We start from the raw sequence: 23108 nt of genomic DNA on the forward strand, positions 1-23108 counted from the left end.
ATATTATGACTGTTATGTTATTGGACTGCTTATCTGTTTGGGCCGAAATGTTATTTGATGGTTTGTATTTGGGCTGTTTGTAATCCGGGCTAAGACATTGGATCGCACATGAATGTTAATGCTATGCTCTTACCTGTTCACATGCATACATGATTCTTGCCATGATTATATGCGTATACATACGTGTAGCTTATACGTGCAATAGTTGAGTACGAACCTAACTTGCATAAGTAACCATGATAGGACGTGGTTGATCTCTTACTGTATACTTGAGCATTTTATTGTCTGCCGAGCAAACCCAGGTGAGTTCACACTCCTACTAAGGCATGGGATTCCCGGGTCGTGGGAATGGGATAAAGGTTACCATTGACTAAGAACGTACATATGCATTTCCTAGACTATCACCTACCATGATCCTCGGATGTCAGGACGGTTCCGTAGGTTAGGATAACACCTACGTGGTCATATGCCAATTACTGCCTCGGATGTCAGGCACGCACGTAAAACCTACGTGTACGCATTACTTATTTCTATCCTCGGTACAAAGGATACGTACGTGAAACCCACGTACACCCCCGCGTCTCCTATCCTCGGTTGTGAAGGATACGTGCGTAAAACCTACGTACACCCCATACGCGCTACTGTTCTCGGAAGAAGAACAGGGATGATACGAGTAGTTGATACGAATAGTCTAGTGGTCACATAACATGGGAAGCCCCCACTTGTATAACTTACTATCGGCCCAGTAGAGCCACCCGTTACTTACTGTTACGCACTTACTTACTGTGAACTCGCTCAACTAGTTTGTTGATCATTCTGTTACATGCCTTGCAGATCGTTAGGTACATGGAGCTTGCACAAAGAGGAGCCGGTCGTTGTGGACAAGGATCGTATTACTTTGTTAGACACTTATGACATTTCAGTATTTTTAACTTGGGTTTACAACAATGCTTCCGCTACTTAAACAATGCTTGGTTTTGAAACATCAATCATGTCATGATGAACTACTTTAATGACTTTTATTATTAATAAATGCTATGTTTGATATGATTGATGGCTTGATCCTGGTCATGTCACGCTCCCAAGCGGTGGTACTCCGCGTGTGGGATTTTGGGGGTGTGACAGATTGGTATCAGAGCCATTGGTTATAGAGAACTTGGTTTTAATATGGGAAAACGTTTTTATTAAAACCAGACTATAACCAGAACAGTGCTTTCAACGATCCACAACGACGCTTCGCTCTACGTGCAAGACTCGACATTTTAGGTAATAAGGCTTATGTTTATTGCCTACTTGCTAGAATTACTTAGAACTTTGCTCGCGGTATGCTTAGACTACAATGCTCACTATTTGCTACTGCTTGAGAATCCCTACGTGCTTACACTTTTCTGTCATCGCACTATTCGCGAACTTTTCTCACCTATTTCGCCTTTGACATGAAGATCAATGGCTGGAAGAATTAACATGACACAAGCCCAGTTAGAGGCTCTCGTTCAAGCTCAAGTTGCTGCGGCAGTTGCAGCAGCTCAAGCAGGTAGTATATCCTGCAGTATAGGCACACACTAGGATCTCTAGATCCTACATTCACTCTCGTATTTAACTTTGCCCTATTCGTACACAATAGGTCAACACGCGCAGCAGCCTGTCTGCACTTTCAAGAACTTTATGGACTGCCGTCCCGGCACGTTCAGCGGCACAGAAGGAGCAGTGGGACTCCTCCATTGGTTTGAAAAGCTAGAATCTGTATTCGAAATGTGCGAGTGCCCTGAGGCTCGCAAGGTCAAGTTTGCCACCGGCACCTTGGAAGGAATAGCACTGACTTGGTGGAACGCCCAAGTTCAGATCTTAGGGTTGGCAGCCGCTAACGCCACCCCATGGAACGATTTCAAGGAACTCATCAAGCGTGAGTATTGCACACGTGAAGATATTCACAAGTTGGAAGACGAGCTGTATAATCTGAAAATGGTTGGGTCGGAGATTGAAGCGTATACCAAGCGGTCAAACGAGCTGGCCGTGCTGTGTCCAACTATGGTAGACCCTCCATACAAGCGTATCGAGATGTATCTCAAGGGGTTGGCACCAGAAATCCAGAGCCACGTTACCTCGGCTAACCTCGACAACATCCAGGAAATCCAGCGTCTCGCTCACCGCATCACCGATCAGGCAGTGGATCAGAATAAACTGCCTAAGCGTGTCAGCGCTACTGCTACAGTCACTCCTTCAACTACTCCCGTTACCCTCAGTGACAATAAGAGGAAATGGGGGGGGGGGATTCAAGCAAAGCATCAGTTTCGGTTCAGTCCCAGAACCAACAGCGAAAGACTGACAACTATCAAAGCCCTAACCAGCAGTCGTCAGGTAGCCACAGGCAGGGTGGATATCGCGGAAATCTTCCAAAGTGCAACAATTGCAACAGGCATCACAACGGCCAGTGTACCAAGGGTCGTTGCCAAAGATGCCTCAAGATGGGTCACGAGGCCAAAGACTGTAGAAGCCTTCGTCCTGCGAACCAAAATCAGCAGCAGCCTCACGCTCAGCCTAACCAACAACAGGGCAATAAGGGATGCTACAATTGTGGTGCTGAAGGCCACATCAAGAGACACTGCCCACAGCTCAACAGGAACCAGAACAACAACAACAACAACAATCAGGGCAATGGCAACAACAACAATGGGGGAAACAACAACGGCAACGAGGCAAGGGGCCGTGCATTCGTACTAGGTCGTGGCGACGCAGTGAACGATCCCAACGTTGTTATGGGTAAGTTTCTCCTCGACAATATTTACGTTACTGTCTTATTTGATTCGGGTGCGGATACAAGCTATATGTCTGTGAAAATGTATCAACTGCTAAAACGTGCACCAACACTTTTACCCACCAAACATGTAGTAGAGTTAGCTAACGGTAAAAGTCTAGAAGCCACGCACGTAGTTCAGGGTTGTAATCTTATCCTAGCTGGTCAAGCTTTCTCTATCGACCTCATTCCCATAGTTTTGGGTAGCTTCGATGTCGTGATTGGGATGGATTGGTTATCCCAACACCAGGCAGAAATTTTATGCAGCGAGAAGATTATTCGCATTCCTCGTTCGGGTCAGGAACCTCTAGAAGTTCAAGGCGACAAGAGTGGTGCAGTGGTTGGCATCATCTCTTTCTTGAAGGCTTAGAAATGTTTGCGAAAGGGGCACACTGCCATTCTGGCACTCGTTACAGACGCATCAGCAAAGGAAAAGAAATTGGAGGATATACCAGTCGTACGTGACTTCCCTCAGGTGTTTCCTGAAGATTTACCTGGCTTACCGCCTCATCGTCAGGTTGAATTTCAGATCGAGCTCGCTCCAGGAGCAGCACCCATAGCTCGCGCACCATATCGTCTAGCTCCATCAGAATTGGAAGAATTGTCAAAGCAGCTACAAGAGCTCTTGGAAAAGGGCTTCATTCGTCCAAGCTCTTCACCTTGGGGAGCTCCAGTGCTTTTCGTGAAAAAGAAAGACGGTACGTTCAGGATGTGTATAGACTACAGGGAACTGAACAAAGTGACGGTGAAGAACCGTTATCCTCTTCCACGCATAGACGACTTATTCGACCAGTTGCAAGGGTCGTGTTACTATTCCAAGATCGACCTACGGTCAGGATATCATCAACTGAGAGTCTGCGAGGAGGACGTCTCTAAGACAGCATTCAGAACCCGCTATGGTCACTACGAGTTCTTGGTTATGCCGTTCGGACTTACGAACGCACCTGCAGTATTCATGGATCTTATGAACAGGGTGTGCAAACCCTATCTCGACAAGTTCGTCATTGTTTTCATCGACGACATCCTGATTTACTCCAAGAGTCAGGCGGAGCACGAGCAGCATCTTCGCCTTATTTTGGAACTCCTTCGAAAGGAACAGTTGTACGCCAAGCTTTCAAAATGCGACTTCTGGCTTCGTGAAGTCCACTTCTTAGGCCATGTGGTGAACAAGGATGGGATTCATGTCGATCCATCCAAGGTAGATTCGATCAGGAACTGGCCTGCACCGCGTACACCGACATAAATACGCCAATTCTTGGGTTTGGCAGGTTACTACAGACGGTTTATCAAAGACTTTTCAAAGATCGCGCAACCACTTATACTACTGACACAGAAGGGTGTCACCTACCGTTGGGGCAACACGCAGGAAACTGCTTTTCAGTATCTAAAAGATAGGCTCTGCAGCGCACCTATTCTTTCATTGCCAGAGGGCACAGATGACTTCGTAGTATATTCTGACGCATCAATACAGGGTCTGGGTTGCGTATTGATGCAGCGGGATAAAGTGATTGCCTACGCCTCTCGTCAGTTAAAGATTCACGAACGGAACTACACGACGCACGACTTAGAGCTGGGAGCTATCGTTTTCGCGCTTAAGATATGGCGACACTACCTGTACGGTACCAGGTGCATGATTTACACCGATCACAGGAGTCTCGAGCATATCCTTAAGCAAAAGGATTTGAACATGCGTCAACGAAGATGGGTCGAACTACTAAACGATTACGAATGCGTTATCAAGTACCATCCAGGCAAAGCCAATGTTGTGGCTGACGCTCTAAGTCGAAAGGACACCTTACCGAAGCGCGTGCGAGCGCTACAGCTTACGATTCAGTCTAGCCTTCCTGCACAGATACGAAATGCTCAGGTAGAAGCATTGAAGCCCGAAAACGTCAAGGTTGAAGCCTTACGCGGCTCACGACAACAAATGGAACAAAAGGAAGACGGCGCCTACTACGTAACGGGCCGGATTTGGGTCCCTCTCTATGGCGGTTTACGCGAACTTGTAATGGATGAAGCTCACAAGTCTCGCTATTCGGTACATCCAGGGTCGGATAAAATGTACCACGACATCAGCACTACTTATTGGTGGCCTAGCATGAAGGCCCACATCGCTACGTACGTTGGAAAATGCTTGACCTGTGCGAGAGTCAAGGTTGAATACCAGAAACCAGCTGGTCTACTTCAGCAGCCTAAGATACCTTAATGGAAATGGGAAGAAATTTCCATGGATTTTGTTACAGGCTTACCTAGATCTCAACGTGGGAACGATACAATATGGGTCATAGTTGATCGACTTACCAAGTCTGCACACTTCCTGCCGATTAAGGAAACGGACAAGTTCTCCACTCTCGCAGACGTATATCTTAAGGAAGTTGTTTCGAGGCACGGGGTGCCCACATCCATCATTTCGGATCGCGATGCACGATTTACGTCAGAGCTATGGCAAGCAATGCATAAATCTTTCGGCTCACGATTAGACATGAGCACAGCATATCATCCTCAGACGGATGGGCAGTCTGAGCGAACGATTCAAACACTTGAAGACATGCTTAGGGCATGCGTTATCGATTTCGGCAACGGCTGGGAAAAGCACCCCCCATTGGTGGAGTTTTCGTACAATAACAGTTACCATACCAGCATTCAAGCCGCTCCATTCGAGGCATTGTACGGACGTAAATGCCGGTCACCTCTCTGTTGGGCAGAGGTGGGGGATAGTCAAATTACGGGTCCAGAGATTGTAGTGGACGCCACAGAAAAGATAGCACAGATACGACAACGCATGGCGGCAGCACGTGACCGTCAGAAAGCCTACGCGGACAAGCGTAGAAAGCCTTTGGAATTTCAGGTCGGGGACCGGGTATTATTGAAAGTCTCACCCTGGAAGGGTGTGGTACGTTTTGGCAAAAGGGGCAAACTGAATCCGCGGTACATCGGACCATTCGAAATCATCGAAAAGATTGGCAAAGTAGCCTACAAGTTGAACCTACCAGCTGAACTCGGAGCAGTTCACAATGTCTTTCACGTATCGAACTTAAAGAAGTGCCTATCAGATGAAACCCTCATCATTCCTTTTAAGGAACTCACTATCGACGAGCGGTTGCAGTTCGTCTAGGAACCAGTAGAAATCACGGACCGAGATGTGAAGGTCCTCAAAAGCAAGAGAATCCCTCTTGTTCGAGTTCGTTGGAACTCCAAACGTGGCCCAGAGTACACCTGGGAACGCGAAGACAGGATGACAGAAAAGTACCCCCAGTTATTCGAAACCAATGCTACCACTACTGAGGCTGAAGCTACTACTTCGGAATTTCGGGACGAAATTCCAGATCAACGGGGGGAGGATGTGACACCCCAGGAAAACCAGTGAACGCTATAACTTACCTAGCTTCCTCAGTGAGTGCATACAAAATTTCGGGACGAAATTTCCAATTAGTTGGGGATAATGTGACAACTCGGACTTTAGACTTGTTTAAATGAACGTTATGTGCTTATATGACACTTTGAGCTAGTAAATGTTATGATATATGTGTGTGACATGTGGTTGTATGATTTGGAACGATTAACCGTTACGCTTTGTGTTTGAAACATATGTGTTGAACCGCACAACAATAGACAACTCGAACCACACAACAATCACACTCGCACAAGCCCTTGGGCCGTCTGCTTGTATTCGGGACTTATAGGCCGGCCGATTTGGGTTCGGCCCATCCCCTCTAAAACCGAGTAAAATGGGAAGGGTGGTAACTATTCCCCACTTTTTCACAAAAATCACAATACACACAAGAACCCTAGGTCTCCCTCCTCTCTCTTTCGGCTAGCTTGGAACCCGACAGTGAACAGCCATTCTCGGCTCATTCTCTTCTTGTTTCAATTCAACCGGTTAGTGATTGATTTTATACTTGCTTGTTAAATGATTATCGGATTGTTTGTATGTTCATGTTATCGTAGATGTTTGTTTACCCGGGGGATCCTTGTTGACATGTTGTTTATATTAGTAGTTGATAACATACTTATGTAATCGGCTGTATGCTTATGTTATGTTAAATTGGATTTGCCTGATTAAAACCGAACGAATATATATAACCGGCTGAACACATATGTTGGTATTTAAGAAATCCGTATGAATGTTATGATGTTGTTCTTGAATATGACATGAACAGTTTGAATGTGGTTGAATTTGGAATTGTAACTGATTTGATCTGTTTCCGAAATTGCTGATATGTTTGCTGGAATCACGGAATTGATGTTGTGAATAATTAAGGAAATTGGTTACACATTTGGTTGCGACTCGGATTGCGAGTCGGAACCCCACTCGAGACCACAACAGCACAGGCCGAGACCATGGTTGCGAGTCCCGTTGCGACTCGTAACCGGACCATGACGAACCAAGACCACCCGTTGCGACTCGTAACCAGCTGTTGCGACTCGCAATCTCCTATTGCGACTCGTAATCTCCTGCTGTGACTCGTAATCCCGGTTGCGACTCGAGATCCCCGTTGCGACTCGAGACCGGCTATGCACAAACACTGTTTTGGGCCTACACTGTCACGGGCCCAATATTATGACTGTTATGTTATTGGACTGCTTATCTGTTTGGGCCGAAATGTTATTTGATGGTTTGTATTTGGGCTGTTTGTAATCCGGGCTAAGACATTGGATCGCACATGAATGTTAATGCTATGCTCTTACCTGTTCACATGCATACATGATTCTTGCCATGATTATATGCGTATACATACGTGTAGCTTATACGTGCAATAGTTGAGTACGAACCTAACTTGCATAAGTAACCATGATAGGATGTGGTTGATCTCTTACTGTATACTTGAGCATTTTATTGTCTGCCGAGCAAACCCAGGTGAGTTCACACTCCTACTAAGGCATGGGATTCCCGGGTCGTGGGAATGGGATAAAGGTTACCATTGACTAAGAACGTACATATGCATTTCCTAGACTATCACCTACCATGATCCTCGGATGTCAGGACGGTTCCGTAGGTTAGGATAACACCTACGTGGTCATATGCCAATTACTGCCTCGGATGTCAGGCACGCACGTAAAACCTACGTGTACGCATTACTTATTTCTATCCTCGGTACAAAGGATACGTACGTGAAACCCACGTACACCCCCGCGTCTCCTATCCTCGGTTGTGAAGGATACGTGCGTAAAACCTACGTACACCCCATACGCGCTACTGTTCTCGGAAGAAGAACAGGGATGATACGAGTAGTTGATACGAATAGTCTAGTGGTCACATAACATGGGAAGCCCCCACTTGTATAACTTACTATCGGCCCAGTAGAGCCACCCGTTACTTACTGTTACGCACTTACTTACTGTGAACTCGCTCAACTAGTTTGTTGATCATTCTGTTACATGCCTTGCAGATCGTTAGGTACATGGAGCTTGCACAAAGAGGAGCCGGTCGTTGTGGACAAGGATCGTATTACTTTGTTAGACACTTATGACATTTCAGTATTTTTAACTTGGGTTTACAACAATGCTTCCGCTACTTAAACAATGCTTGGTTTTGAAACATCAATCATGTCATGATGAACTACTTTAATGACTTTTATTATTAATAAATGCTATGTTTGATATGATTGATGGCTTGATCCTGGTCATGTCACGCTCCCAAGCGGTGGTACTCCGCGTGTGGGATTTTGGGGGTGTGACACTTGCCCATATGTGTGTTTAGTGTTAGTAAATATCGTGTTTTATAAATTTAAAACTTGGCTAAAAAGTGTAAAAGGGCTTAAAATACATACCTAAAACATGTACACACTGACACGCATCAGGATGGTTTGCAAATGAGCCCAGCACCCCTATTTATAGCCTGAACAGCAGCTCGGGCACGGCCCCGTGTCCATTGGGCACGACTCCGTGTCCATCCTTCTTCTCTTTCTTCATTAATTGCAGTTTGTCTGCATTAGTTGACCACGCCCCCGTGTCCGCTGAGCACGACCCCGTGTGCAGAAGCGTATCTGTACTATCAAGATTTCCCTAGATTCTGCAAATCTTAGAGTTGACCACGGCCCCGTGTCCGCTGAGCACGACCCCGTGGTGGGCGATAGAAGCTTCTACAACTTTGTCTTTTCTGCTGAAACTTGGGCACGCCCCCGTGCTCATTGAGCACGAGGCGTGTTCAGTCTTCTGTTTTCTTGTTTTTGCTTGAGAAGATGCTGTCGGAGGGTCGGGCATGCTACGTTTGTTCCTTTTCTTGTATTTATGTTAGATTTGGCTGACATTTTGCTTCTTTTGTTCATTTGAGCTCATTTAATCCTGAAAATACAAAAGGAAGACAAAAACACACTTTTTCCAACATTAGTACTAAAAAATGTTAGTTTTATGCCACAATTGATGTAATTTATATGTTGCATTTTGTGCACATCAGGTTGCATAAATATAATTTTATATATAATAAATAATAAAAAGATATATCTTAAAAAAATTCGTATACTGTACGTGTTGAAAAAATATAATGTCATATGTTAATAAAAACAGTCATCAAAATAATTTAGTACTTATATATATAATTACCAAAATACCATTCCTTTAAGTGTATGATTTAACTGAGCTGATTGGAAAAAAAACACAACAAACTATCAGAAAAAATGGCTATTTTAAATGATTGAGGCTAAATCGTTTAAACGATCAAAACACAGGGAGCAAAACGATAGTTTACTCTTTTTTTTTTTTTTTTCCAAAAACGATTTTCATTTATTAGTATAGAAAGATATGATTTTTAAAATTTTCAAGATTTTAACTAAAAAATCAACAAAATAAAAGGTGCTTTTAAAGAAAATAAGGAAACTCAATTTAAAATTTGAAAACAATAAATAATTTTAAATTAAAGAGATAATAAAATTAAATCAACTTATATTTTAAAATAAAAAAAAAAAAGAAAACTGAAGTTTTCCAAATGTTAAAAGATAAGTCACGATTTCCATTAATAAATTATAATACGAAATGGTGAAAGATAAAACTGATATTTTAAAATTAAATAAATTAAATAAATACATATATTAAATAATGGGTTTAGGCGAGGACTCACCATATAATGACATGTGTCCTCAATTGAGTTTCTTTTATTATATAGTAAGATAAGATAAGATTATTACTTAACGCTAGTGTCATAATCTTGGAAGTTTGAGTTTATAACCATTGTAATTCGTATGTGATCATCTTGAAAGTGTGATATTTTTTTCACACGTAATACTTTTACCTGGCCATACTCATTTTGGCCGCTTGACTGATTTAGACTCCATTGACAAAATATATCGGATCGGCCACTATATATGAGTAAATAAACAAACTGTATTATCTTTTATTATCCATGTGAACCAACAAGTAGGTTACCTTTAACACACGACTTGAAAATTAACATGAGCTAGCTAAGCTAATTCAAGCCAAATATCCCTGGTTTTGATTTGAGTTTTTAACGAGGCGATATAGAAATGAGTTGAAGGGTTTGAAATTATTAACTAAGCCGCTTTTAATCTTTTGGTCTTGTCCATTGTGTTGATATTTTAACATATCATTTCAAAGAAGCAAAACTCAACAATTTAACATATCATTAAAATTCAATGAACTTTGATAAAAGCATGACACGATTGTACTTTACCAACACTCTTTTCCACGTTTGTTTCCTTTGAATGATTGTGCAATTTTGAACCAAACATATAAGCCTAGTACGACAATATCTTTGTCTCAACGGTTTAACTACCCAAAGAATAAGATGATTGTATTAAGCTTTCATATGATGATTTATATAATTTAGTCCAATCATGTATGTATTTTCACATGTTTAGTTATCATAAATGAATTAGTACTAGAGCTTTGATCAAGACCGCTCATATGTGTGGCCCATGTTGTGTTGGATACACATGTGACATGATAGATGACCATTCATGATGTGTGGCCAATTTTTATTGGATACACGTGTGACTTGAGAGCCATCGTCACCCTATAATTGTTCCAAAACAATTTGATAACATCAAACATATATTAGTTTGATATGAAACCACTTGTTTTTAACTCTAAATATATTTCTTTATATTATTATATATCATCAACACTATTTGTTTATATGTATTTATGATGTTCCTGTAATTTTTGTACACACCAAACGCGTCTATATGTTATATGTGTATGCATTTGATAAGTTTATATAAGAAACACTGAAAAGTTAAATGAACTATTCTTTTTTCCCCATTGCATTATAGCTTAGTGGTATCATGCATGCGGGTGTGATAAAACTTAGGTACCATAAGTTCCTGGCTTCGATTCCCACAAGAGTGTTTTTACAAGAATTATTGGGTTTCATTCTGAATTGGTGTATAGGCATTATAGCCTAGTGGTCCTAGTGGAGATGGATATGACCGAGTGGTTCTGCTGGTGACACGATTATACTCTAGTGGTCCGTCACTGGTCCGTCAGTGATCTAAATTTGTCGTTCAATAAAAAAAGAACTATTTTTTAGCATTTGAATCATTTGATAGATATAAAATGTAAAGACCACGATTCATGAAGTGAAAGAGATACGAAAAGAGTGAGATGCAAACCATATAACCATATATATGTTTCTAAAGTTAAAAAAATATTTATTTGCTTATTTATTGTTTAATGATTCTTCTTTAAATGTATTTCAATTCATCTTAATAATTCATTTAAACCTTGGGATGGGGTAATTTAAGAGTGTAATCTTTGCTGTTAAACAAATAATGCATTTAAACCCAACATAAAAACCCTAAAATCATGTTAAGAGATAAAAAAAACATGGATATAAAAAGCAGCAATCATCAAATGATGTTAACATACCTTTAATAATCACTGCTAGTAGAAAATTGAATTTAATAATGTCAATCAACATAAACAAACATAAAAATAAACTTGAACAAGTATCTAGATATTTCACCCCACATGAACAAGACACCACCTCAATTATCAATACAGATGCATGGATATCTCCTTTCAATATATATGAATTTTGCATCACTATATTTGCACAATAACAAAAAGTATCATTCACAGCATGTTAAATCAATCAGATTTTACACACATTTTTAATACATTTAAATATATTACTTAACCATTATGACCAATATATATTAGTCATATAAATATCTAAGTTGATGTAGAAACATACCCACCTTAGGTATTAGTTTGGCTACTGTTGGTGGATGATTAAAATAACTAAAGCAGTTCACTTGCTTTAACACACAATTAACAAAATATTTTTCAGTGTTTAATATAATATATATTTTTTAACTTTTATTTATAAAATAATGGACATTCAATAAATTAATTAGCACACAGCAAAAATCTTTTAAACTTATGGGTTTGCCCACCTTTTTTTCTTTTTTTAATGTGAGGATATAGTTATAAATTTAAAAGCATTATGTTATCCATCAATCACTTTTGCTAATGAAGCAAAAAAAAGCCAACAATCTCCCAGTGCTTATATTTTTTAATTCGTGAAGCTCTGTTATTAAACATTACACGAAATGATAAATGAAATATTTTGAGTATATATATTTTTACGATATATTCTACCTAATCTTAAAGAGTTAAATGTCATTTTAGTTTCGGTGGTTTGGCTATTTTTTCAGTTTAATCCAAATGTTTTATTTTTCGCATGTGGGTTCAAAAAGGTTTCACCGTTGCTATTTTAGTCCACTGGGTTAATTTCATCTATTTTTTGTTAACGAGAATGGCAATTCGGTCATTTTATATGTAATTCTGTTAATTAGAAGGACAATTCGGCAATATAAAATGATCGAATTGCCATTCTCATTAACAAAAAAAAAATGGATGAAGTTAACCTAGTGGACTAAAATGACAATAGTGAAACCTTTTTGGACCCACAGCCGAAAAATGAAACATTTGGACTGAACTGGTAAAATAGCCCAAACCACATAAACTAAAATGACATTTAACTCTAATCTTAAAGCACAAAGTCGGTGGCTTTTACGCCACCAACCCTCCCATTTTCACTAAAATACAAGGCCACCGCTTCCACTTTTCAATAAAATACAAGATTATCTCAACATTGAGAAATAGTATTTTTACCTCTTACTCTATACAATATAATAAATTCAACCTCCAACTTCGCAAAATGGTATTTTTAGCCGCTATTTCATTTTACTGGCACCCCCTATATTTTCAAAGTTTACATTTTTAACTCTTTTTCTCTTAGGTTTTATTTTTTTTTTCTCAAAGTTTCACGACATTGCAATTTTAGTCCCATGGCTTTACAAAAGTCAACGTTTAATCACTCATGTTTCTAATATTCTAGCTTTACCCATGTACCATATATAATATGCGTTTTTAACATGTTATTTTCTTTAATGATTTTCGTTCGTTAATTTCTTTTTTTAATAACTAATTTGTCGTTAATCTCCTTTAGTTTCAAAAGTTTCGACTTTACCCTTTTTCGTTCCTTTAATTGAAAAAAAAATTAGGTACGGATTCTTATGTACGTGTCGGTATAAATTTGAGTTGATCTACGTTTGGATGTAACTTTTTTAATGATTTTTGTTTGCCAAGTAATTTGTCGTTAACCTCTTTGAGTTTCAATAGTTTCGACTTTGCCCCTTTTGTTCTTTTACTTGAAAAAAAATTAACTTTTTACGTGCCAATTTTTATGTATGTATCAATATAAATTCGAGTAGATCTCTTTTTGGATGAAAACTTATCTTGGGAAATGAGTCAGTTCAAGTTTTTACATAACACCCGAGTGTAAATAAATATGACATATTTTCATTCGATGGTATAAATTCGAGTTACTATGTGTTTCGTGTGTTTTCTATTTTTTAAAGCTATAATAAGCCCCTTTTGATTGTTGCGCATCAGTCGCGTTACATAGCACTTGCGCTAATCCAATCGATATTTGTAATATACCCGCGCCGTAACGCGCTCGGATCTATTTACTAGTTCTATTTAGAAGCATTATTTGTGTAGAGGGCCGTCCATGATAATTCTAAAAAAACCTTAGGCCTCGGACGAGTAGTGAACATCGGGCCATAAAACACACACACATATACACACACAAATATATATATATATATAGTGTAAGTATATGGAGAAAGCCAATTTTATTGAGAAACCTTGGAAAACCAAGAATGTGTGGTCTAGATTAATCCATGTAATATAATATTTGCACATTTTAGAAGGGTATATTTGTCATTTCTACATACTCTTAACACATCACATCACCTTTCACCCCCATCACATTTTAGAAACCTTCGAAGCCACCATCAAAGCTCTCAAAGAAAAGGAAGCTCGGTGTCATTTTAATCACCATCAAATCTGAAGATCGAAGCCACCATTGAAGATCTTTGTTTCTGTTTTTTAGAGAGAGAAAGCTAATGTTTTAGAAGGAGAGACAACAATTTTCATGTTGTTCACCTAGACACCAAGAATACACGCACAAGTGTGTGAGAGAGAAACAGGTTTAAAGATCTTACTTTTGTTAATTTATGTAATTTGTTTAGATTTATACTTTGTTTAACGTTTGGTAGATTTAAAATCAGAGCTAGTTTGTTTATTTTATTTTTTAAATCAAGATCTAGAAGAAATTTTTGTATGTTGTATTTCTCTCTTCAATGTGTATTGATTTTTTTATGAAGATTAAAGTTAAATTTCTAAATTGTTTGTCCAGCGATTTTGAGTTAATGATTGCTTTTAGTTGGATTTTTGTGTGTGTGTGTGGGGGGGGGGGTGAGCTGGGTTATTTTTAGGGTTTTTTTTTTTAAATTCAGCATCACCATTGATGGTAGATAATTAGTTTGAAAATCCATAATTTTTACGATGTATGTTTCAAATTTTTTTGTTGTTTAGTTGTTTTTTGAATAAATTCACTCCGATATTACATTTCCATTACCTTTAGAAAGTTCATAATTTAATCGGATATCGGTTTTGTTTTACAAATAGAAATTTGTGTTTTTTGTGTTTTTTACTGGCATAATTTGCTACATATGTTACATTTCTATCAGCTACATTTATGCGAAGAGTATATGGATATTTTTTACGAAGATTAATGTTGACTTTCTAAATTGTTTGTACAGAGTATATTGATATTTTTGCGAAGATTAATGCTAAAATTTCTAAACTGTTTGTCATATATGTTGTAACACGTGTTACACTGCGGGTTACAAAATGTTGCATACAGGGTGTTACATGTGTTACACCCAGTATATGGACCAGCTTATTGTTTTTTTAGATTGGCTGTTAAATGTTAAAATGTATAAACTTCATAATTTATTCGGAATATCTCGTTTATTTTACAAATAAAAAGTCGTGTTTTTTTGTTGGGATAATTAGCTACATATGTAGTAACAACATTACGCAAGTTACTTATAGTTACCCCAACCCTTTTTGGACACAAGGGGGGGGGGGTTGCACACATGTAACACATGTTTGTAACATGTGTTACACCAGAGAGGTAACACATGTATAGCCACGTTACACATGTTACATAGAAGATTAATAAGTTTTAACTATAGAATATTTAATATTGATGTACTTGTTTTGTTCATAGGTGAAAAGATGTTTTGTGTTCAAGATGAAGATGGTTATCAAGAAGCGAAACCCGCCGAATGATTACAACGCATCATCAGGTTTTCGTGGTGACGATGGTGTGTTTTTTGGTTGGCTGCTATGTGTTATGAAGATGGATGTAGTTGTGAAGACCATTTTTAGAAGCATTACAACTATTGATATAAAATTCATTTTTATTTTCATTGTTAGTACGCCAATTTTTGGATGAATACGAATGTTGAATACGGATGTTAGTATGCCAATTTTTGGCTGCAATTTTTTTTGGATGCAACAATTATACGTAACATGTGTTACATATATACCCCATAGTGTAACATATGTTATAAACGTGTGTTACATATGTCAGCCCCTTTGGTGCCAATTTAAACTTAGCAAGAAGTTCTTCCAGTGTGACGTATGATTTAACAATAATAGAATGATATTGCTCGTTGACATTCGGTGTCCACAATTTAGTGCCATTAGATACTCGTAAAGATGGTAACATGGAGTATGTTCTAGATCATCTTTGGACATAGAGACGGATGTTAGTATAAGTTTACATGTGTTATGAACGTTATAATACGTTTAGCACCCTAGGGTAACAAAAAAGATCACACATGACACTTGTCGCCATGTTACACATGTTAGTTGTGTGTGCACTTGTAACATCTTCTCTACGTGTGTAACATCCTTAAAAGCTATGTTCCTACTCTGCTTTATATTTTGTAAGTACTTATAGGTAAACATGTTTTAAAGATACAACCTGTAACATGTGTTACACCGAAATGTTACACAAGTGTTTCCAGTTTACACATGTTACATCTTGTGTAACTCTGCTTTATACTTTGTAAGTGTTTCTAGTTTCCAGTTTAAACATGTTTTAAAGATACAACATGTAACATGTAAGTACTTATAGGTAAACATGTTTCAAAGATTCAGCCGTATCACCTTACAAGTTATATGTTTTGCTGACAAACGCCATGTCACACATGTTACACACTATAGAGTGAAACAACAGTATTGAACGCTGCTACATATTTCCCATTCTGTCGTAACATGTGTAACCTTTTTGGGGGATATCGATGTTGTAGGTTTATACAGACTTAAATATATACAAATGATCCAAAAATGATCATAGATGTGTTACCCTCTAGTGTAACATAAGTTACAAAACATGGCTTACATATGTGCAGCCCCGTTTTTTTGGTAACAAAAGGGTTGAACATATGTAACACATGTTTGTAACATGTGTTACACTAGAGGGTAACTTCTGTGCAACGTCAAAGGTACCCACCACCTGCCCTTCATTGACTTCTTGTTCCCATTCTTCATCGGTTTCTCCATATACCTTCTTTCGCTTTATGGCCACCTTTTGTCGCATCCGATATTGTGGTTATCTTTCTTCCTACCAAGATCCCTTCTCGTTTGGCTGCAACTGCTATGGTCAAGTCGTAATAACACAAGTTACAGTCCAGTATTTTTAATCTACTAATTAAAAAAATAGTAGTAACATAACTAACACTAGTTACCTTCTACCCAATTATGCCCTGAACTTGAAGACTCCCCAAATTTTGAGTTTTTATCTGCATCATTTCACACATAAAAAAAACTAAGTAAAACCACCCAAAAAAGGTTACATATGTAAACAGTTACCATACACTTCAAACAACTACTATCCGGTGGAACCAACTCCCTCGCTGCAAGCACTAAACAAACATGTAACATATGTTAGCACAACCTTTCGTATTTGTTTGTAGTCGTATAGCTTTTGTTTTTGTTTTCTAGACTGGACAGTTGTGCTCCCACAACAATTGTTGTAGATGTGTTACCCTCCAGTGTAACACACGTTACAAACATGTGTTACACATGTGTAGCCCCTTTTGTGTCCAAGAAAGGGCTGGTTTTAACATAAGAAACACGTGTAACATTGTTACAACATATGTAGCAGCAAAAAAGAAGAACTTTTATATATAAAATGAACAAGATCATCAACTATTAAATTATGGACTTTCTAAAAGGTAATGAAAATGTGATATCGGAGTGAAGTGTATACAAGATAACTAACAACTCAGCTAAAATAACATTTCAACATTTAAAAAGATATAGATTTGTAAGTTAATAACAACTGATAATATCAAAAAATAAAAATGATTTTAATACAAAAACAAAAACCTGTAACTACATAAACATTTACCATTACTAGACCACTTTGTGCGTGTGTTCTTGGTGTTCTAGACGAACACGATTAAGATTGTTGTTCCTCTCTCTAAATCTGCTTCTCTCTCATGTTCATCTTCAAATCTGCTTCTCTCTCATGTTCATCTTCAAATCTGCTTCTCTCTCATACGTGTGTGTTCTTGGTGTTCTAACAACTTTCTCTCTTTAAAAACGTATGCAACCAAATGAATTTCTGACCTGCTTCTCTCTTTCAAACTTGTGTGTGTTCTTGGTTTTGGTTTTCCAACAACTTTCTCTCTCTAAAAACTCATGAAACCGAATGATTTCAGGCCTGCTTCTCTCTCACACATCTTGGTGTTCTTGATAAAGACGATGGAGAATCTTGTTTCTCTTTCTCTCACACACTTGTGTGTGTGTTTTTTGTGTTTCTCTTTCTTAAAAAACAACGATTTAGGCTGCTTCTCTCACACACACTTGTGTGTGTTCTTGGTGTTTATTTTGAAACATGAAGAGAGAGAGAAAGAATGGATGATGATGATGATGATGGTGACTTGTACATAAGAAAGAGAATAAGAGGACAAGCCTCTCATTTTTTTAATATATTCTATGTACCTTGTTTCAATATGTTTTTACCCAAATACCCTTTGAAGTACATATGAAGATAAACACTGCAATTTATTTAATTCAATAATGCTAGTTATTTTCTCAACCATTAGATCATCAAGATCAATGGTCATAATTGGGTTTCCTTAGTTTTCTCACTAAAAAATGATTTCCTATATATCCTTGCCCTATATATATATATATATATATATATATATATATATATATATATATATATATATATATAGAGGAGAAGAATCCGTTAGGAACCACCCTTTATTGTGAGAACCGCGAAAACCAGTGTGAACACAACCAAAAATACCTAAAAAAATATAAAAGAACACACAAAAAGGACAAACGGGTCAAATGGTGATGATATCACCATTTAAACTTGGTATTTAATGCTTTGTCTTGTTAAGTTCCATACTTACAGGTAACAATAATGTACGGGCATGCTTTGCCATGAATTAGCAAAAAGAGTTGCAAGGTATTGATAACGGTTCATTGCTTTGACCCCGCCAGGTATGTGCAATGGATCATACTCTTAGTAAGGGCTTATGGTCCCACTAAAGATGGTTGGGTCGGAATTAGATAATAGACCACCTCAAGTGAGGTATAACTAGTATTCGGGTAAATGGCCCTTAGAGCCAAGGAGATGTTTATAATATGAAATTATGATCAAATGAGTTTCAAAATACTATACCATTGGAAATATTTATGTCCTTAGGGACATAACTAATCTTGATGGGATAACGAGCTAAACATGCCCGCTTATTTTCATCTTAACTTTTAAAAGTTCGCCGGTTTAGAAAAAAAGGCTTAAATTTGACTAAAACGTCATCGAATAATGGGTTTGGGTAAACTACCTCCAAGGGTAGATTAGATAAGGAGTCATATGTTTGAGTGGCCCTAACGATAATTAAATATGGGAGACTTGAACAAGAAGGCTTAAAGCCTTTTAACGGGTCGTTTGGGTAAAGCGCCATACAAGAAGGTAATATAGAATTGTTAAGGTTTTGCCTAGAGTAACCAACCATAATTTAGGTTATGGTTGGAAGAAATGATGAAAAACTTGGTAAGAAAGTCGGAGGCATGAACTAGAATGCATAATGCCTCCTAACGGGTATGTTGGGTAATAAACTTTAAACTGAAGGAATGATTTGAAAAGCTAAAGGATCCGGCTCCGGATCAAGGTTTTGAACCTATAAATGTTGGGGAAAGTCCTAAAATGGTAAACTTGAAGTTGGGTCAAGTTGAGTGCAAAATTGTGAAATTTTAGCAAAAAAAATCGGACGTGGGTGAAAATTGCCAGTTCTGCAAACTTTCTGGAAAAGTGTTCCCTCCGCCCCATGTGGAGGAGACACATTAACCCTCTGCAATGCGCGGAGTTGTACAGTCAACAAAGGTCAATATTTTGCTCCCCCGCACCGCACGAGAGAGCTGGGCTGCCCCTCCGTGACGCGCGGGGGCACTCTTTTTCAGCGAAATTGTTTTCTTTGTTATTTTAAACGCGTTTAACCATTTAACTTAAACACTAATTGTTTTTAGTGTTTATGATAGGCTTTCGCTAAGGCGGGAACTAGACAGGTAGATGAACAAGCGCGCAAAGAACCGTACACTCCTAAACCGCCATTTCCTTGGAAACATCCTTTCGAGATAGTTAAAGCACGGTTGTATGTGATGATGATTTCAAGTCCAAAACCCTTTTAGTTTTCGGACTATAAGATTTGCAAAATAATCAGTTATGTCCGTTCGTCTAGGTGACCAGTTAACCCCGACTCGTAAGTTATTCGTTTAAAGAAATTATATATATATATATATATATATATATATATATATATATATATAGGGCAAGGATAAATTGAAAACCCACTTGAGTTGACTAAACCCTGAAAACCCAATAAAAACCATTGATTATGATGCATGGATGGCTAAGATTAATTTTGGGATATATGTTGTTTTTTCTCCCTTTCTCTCAATATTTAAATATATATGATGTACTTGAAGGGTAAAATGGGAAAAGTCTACTTCCATGTGTCAGATTTTTTATTTCTTTTGATGTAATTCTGTTTTTTTTTCATTTTTATATAAATAAGATTTTTTGTTTCTTTTTTATATATATCTGTATTTTATTACATAAAAAATGTAACATACATTTTTTAATTATCAATTTATGCCACATTTGTAATAACACACTTTATTTCTATAACATAAAATATTACACAGGAATGTAACATATAATTTTTATATGATCAAATGCACTTTATTTTCTGTAACGGACATTATTTCTGTAACACAAAAAAATGTAACAGACATTTTTGCTTTGATTGATTGTTACATTTCTAACACAAAAAAAATGTAATAACACACTTTGTTTCTGTGACAGTCACTTTGTTTTTACAATAATCTGGGAAAAAATGTAACAACACACTTTATATTTAGAACAGTCTAAAAAAGTATAACAATCCACTTTATTTTCAGTAACGTGCATTATTTATGTAACACAAAAAAAATGTAACATGCATTTTTTCTTTGATTGTTACATTTCGTAACTATGTTCAACATCAAACTTGTTTTGAATCATCTGAAACATCTGAAACATCATCTTCAAATTGTTTTGGTTGGTACAGATCTGAAACAAATTTTACACAAAAAATTGATGCAATCAATAATAAAAACAACAAACCCATAAAACAAGAACTTAAAAACCTCCATCTTCTTGAACAAAAAAAATTGCAGATCCACAAAACACAACAAAAATGCAGACTAAAAAAGTGTAGATTTGCAAACAAAGCTGAAAAAAACATACTTATTCACCTTCTTGAACAAGATCTGAAACAAATTTTACACAAAAAATTGATGCAATCAATAGTAAAAACAACAAACCCATAAAACAAGAACTTAAAAACCTCCATCTTCTTGAACAAAAAAATAGCAGATCCACAAACCACAACAAAAATGCAGACTAAAAAAGTGTAGATTTGCAAACAATGCTGAAAAAAAACATACTTATTCACCTTCTTGAACAAGATTTTCGAACAAACCCTTTCAGCCTCCTCAAAAATGTAAAAAAGATGTGTAATTTCACCGGATCTTTCCCTGGTTTCGAACAAAAACTTCAGCCTTCTCTTCGATATCTGATTCATCATCTTCTTCGTGTACGATTTTCTTCAAAATAAACCAAAGAGGATCCGTCTTCATGGGGTTTGAAAAGAAACATGATGGATCCAGATCTAGATCTTGACGGGTTTAAAAGAAACATGATGGATCCAGATCTAGATGGCGTCTACATGGATCTAATGCTCATCAGTTTCTCCGATTTCATTTTTGTTATTGTTTTCTCTATATTGGGTCAAGAGAGAGAGAGAGAGAGAGAGAGAGAGAGAGAGAGAGGGAAAAGTGTGCTAGAGAAGAGAGATGAAGGAGGAAATGAGATCTGATGAGTTTTGAAAAGATTTGGTGAGATTTAATGGTAGAGAGAGAAAATGGTATTAAATGAAAAAGATGATAAGAAGAAGAAAAGTCTGCGTGAAGACTTACACATTTCATTCAATCAAAAAGGTAAAAAGAAAATGACGAAAATGCCCTTGTCTCCTATCAAACTAACATCTAACGTGGATCAATCCTATCCACATGTGAGAGTTTCCTGGGTTTTCTTAACTGGAATGGGTTTTCTCATTATAATTAGCCTATATATATAGGGTCAGGATTTAGAGAAAATGGTAGAAAGTGTAAGAACGGTGAGAACGCTTATTAATCGTCCGATCAAAACAATCTATGGACTAGATTGACACGGTGGCATTTTAGTAAATAACAACAATTTTATTACGTGGACGCGCTTCATTAAGGGTAAAAAAAGTAAAAAACCATTTCTCAAATAAAACGCCATTGAAAAATAAAACGCCAAATACATACAAAACGCCAATTTTATCACTGGGTACTTTTTTCTGGGTTTTTATTTAAGCTCTCTGACTACAAAAACGTCAAAAAATATGAAACGCCATTATATATAACGCCAAAGCTTACATCAGGATAAATGTTAATTGCATTTTTTGTTACAAAAATAACATCCCTCCAAAACTACGCGACAAAAAAAAATTCTATAAATAGAAACGCTTCACCACCTTCCGTTTATCACACTAAAAAAACACAAAAAACACATAGTGGTTGCTAAAAAAATTTACAACTCAATGTAAAACGCCAAAAAATACAACGACGGCAAACATATTTTCTTTGATCCTCAGTAATGTTCTGCATGAAGCTTCATTGAATGATCTTTTACGTGAGTGTAGAAAGATTTTGCTGCATGAGATGGATAAAATTGAAAAAAGAGGGACCGATGACACCCATATGTCATACTGTCATCTTTGTTCCTGAAGAAAGTTTGGATGATAAGAAGAGACCTATACCAGTGTAAATGCTACTTTGGCCTCGATGATTATAATGAAGACGACAGGCAGATAGCATCCACCCACACGGGGTCGATCTATGTCTCCAACATCCACAAAGACACTTTAACACATGAACAAAGAAAATAAACAACGCGAAACCCAAAACGCCATTTATTTGTCACATTTCTTGTAGTTTCAAAAGAAAAAAGAGACTGATGACACTGAACATGTCTTCTACTTTGTTTTTTTTAATTTTCTTTATCTTTTGTTTGTTTTGTAATTTCAGTTAATAAACAACAAAAACAATATTAATGCCATAATGAAAAATATAATAAAACGCCAAAATTAGCAAATGCCTGTAAAACGCCATAATGCCATAAAAAAACACCCTCAAAAAACTACCAAACTATAATAAAATTAATTTGAACAACTAATATTATAAAAAAGCGTGAAACAATGTGCAAAGAATATAAAAATAAAAAAAAAGTCCAATAGTTATCTAACCGCCATTGGAAAACAAAACGCCATAATTACAGTCGTCAAAGATTTGACGTGTTACACCATAAAATAGTTGAGTCTGAAAACAAAACATGGTAAAC

General features: G+C 37.4%; 2 long non-coding RNA genes across 2 annotated transcripts; one reads left to right on the forward strand and one right to left on the reverse strand.

The window, feature by feature from the left end:
- The first annotated feature begins 14049 nt into the window (after positions 1-14049).
- Positions 14050-15618, forward strand: LOC110874046. The gene is made up of 2 exons (XR_002555588.1): positions 14050-14250; positions 15339-15618. It is a non-coding gene; the product is annotated as an uncharacterized LOC110874046 (long non-coding RNA).
- Positions 15619-16536: 918 nt separating this feature from the next.
- On the reverse strand, positions 16537-18001 carry LOC110874047. Its single transcript, XR_002555589.2, has 3 exons — positions 17532-18001; positions 16867-16920; positions 16537-16775 (listed from the first exon to the last, which is right to left on the reverse strand). It is a non-coding gene; the product is annotated as an uncharacterized LOC110874047 (long non-coding RNA).
- Positions 18002-23108: the final 5107 nt, after the last annotated feature.

The sequence above is a fragment of the Helianthus annuus genome, chromosome 9, assembly GCF_002127325.2.
Source record: "Helianthus annuus cultivar XRQ/B chromosome 9, HanXRQr2.0-SUNRISE, whole genome shotgun sequence".
NCBI lineage: Eukaryota > Viridiplantae > Streptophyta > Magnoliopsida > Asterales > Asteraceae > Helianthus > Helianthus annuus.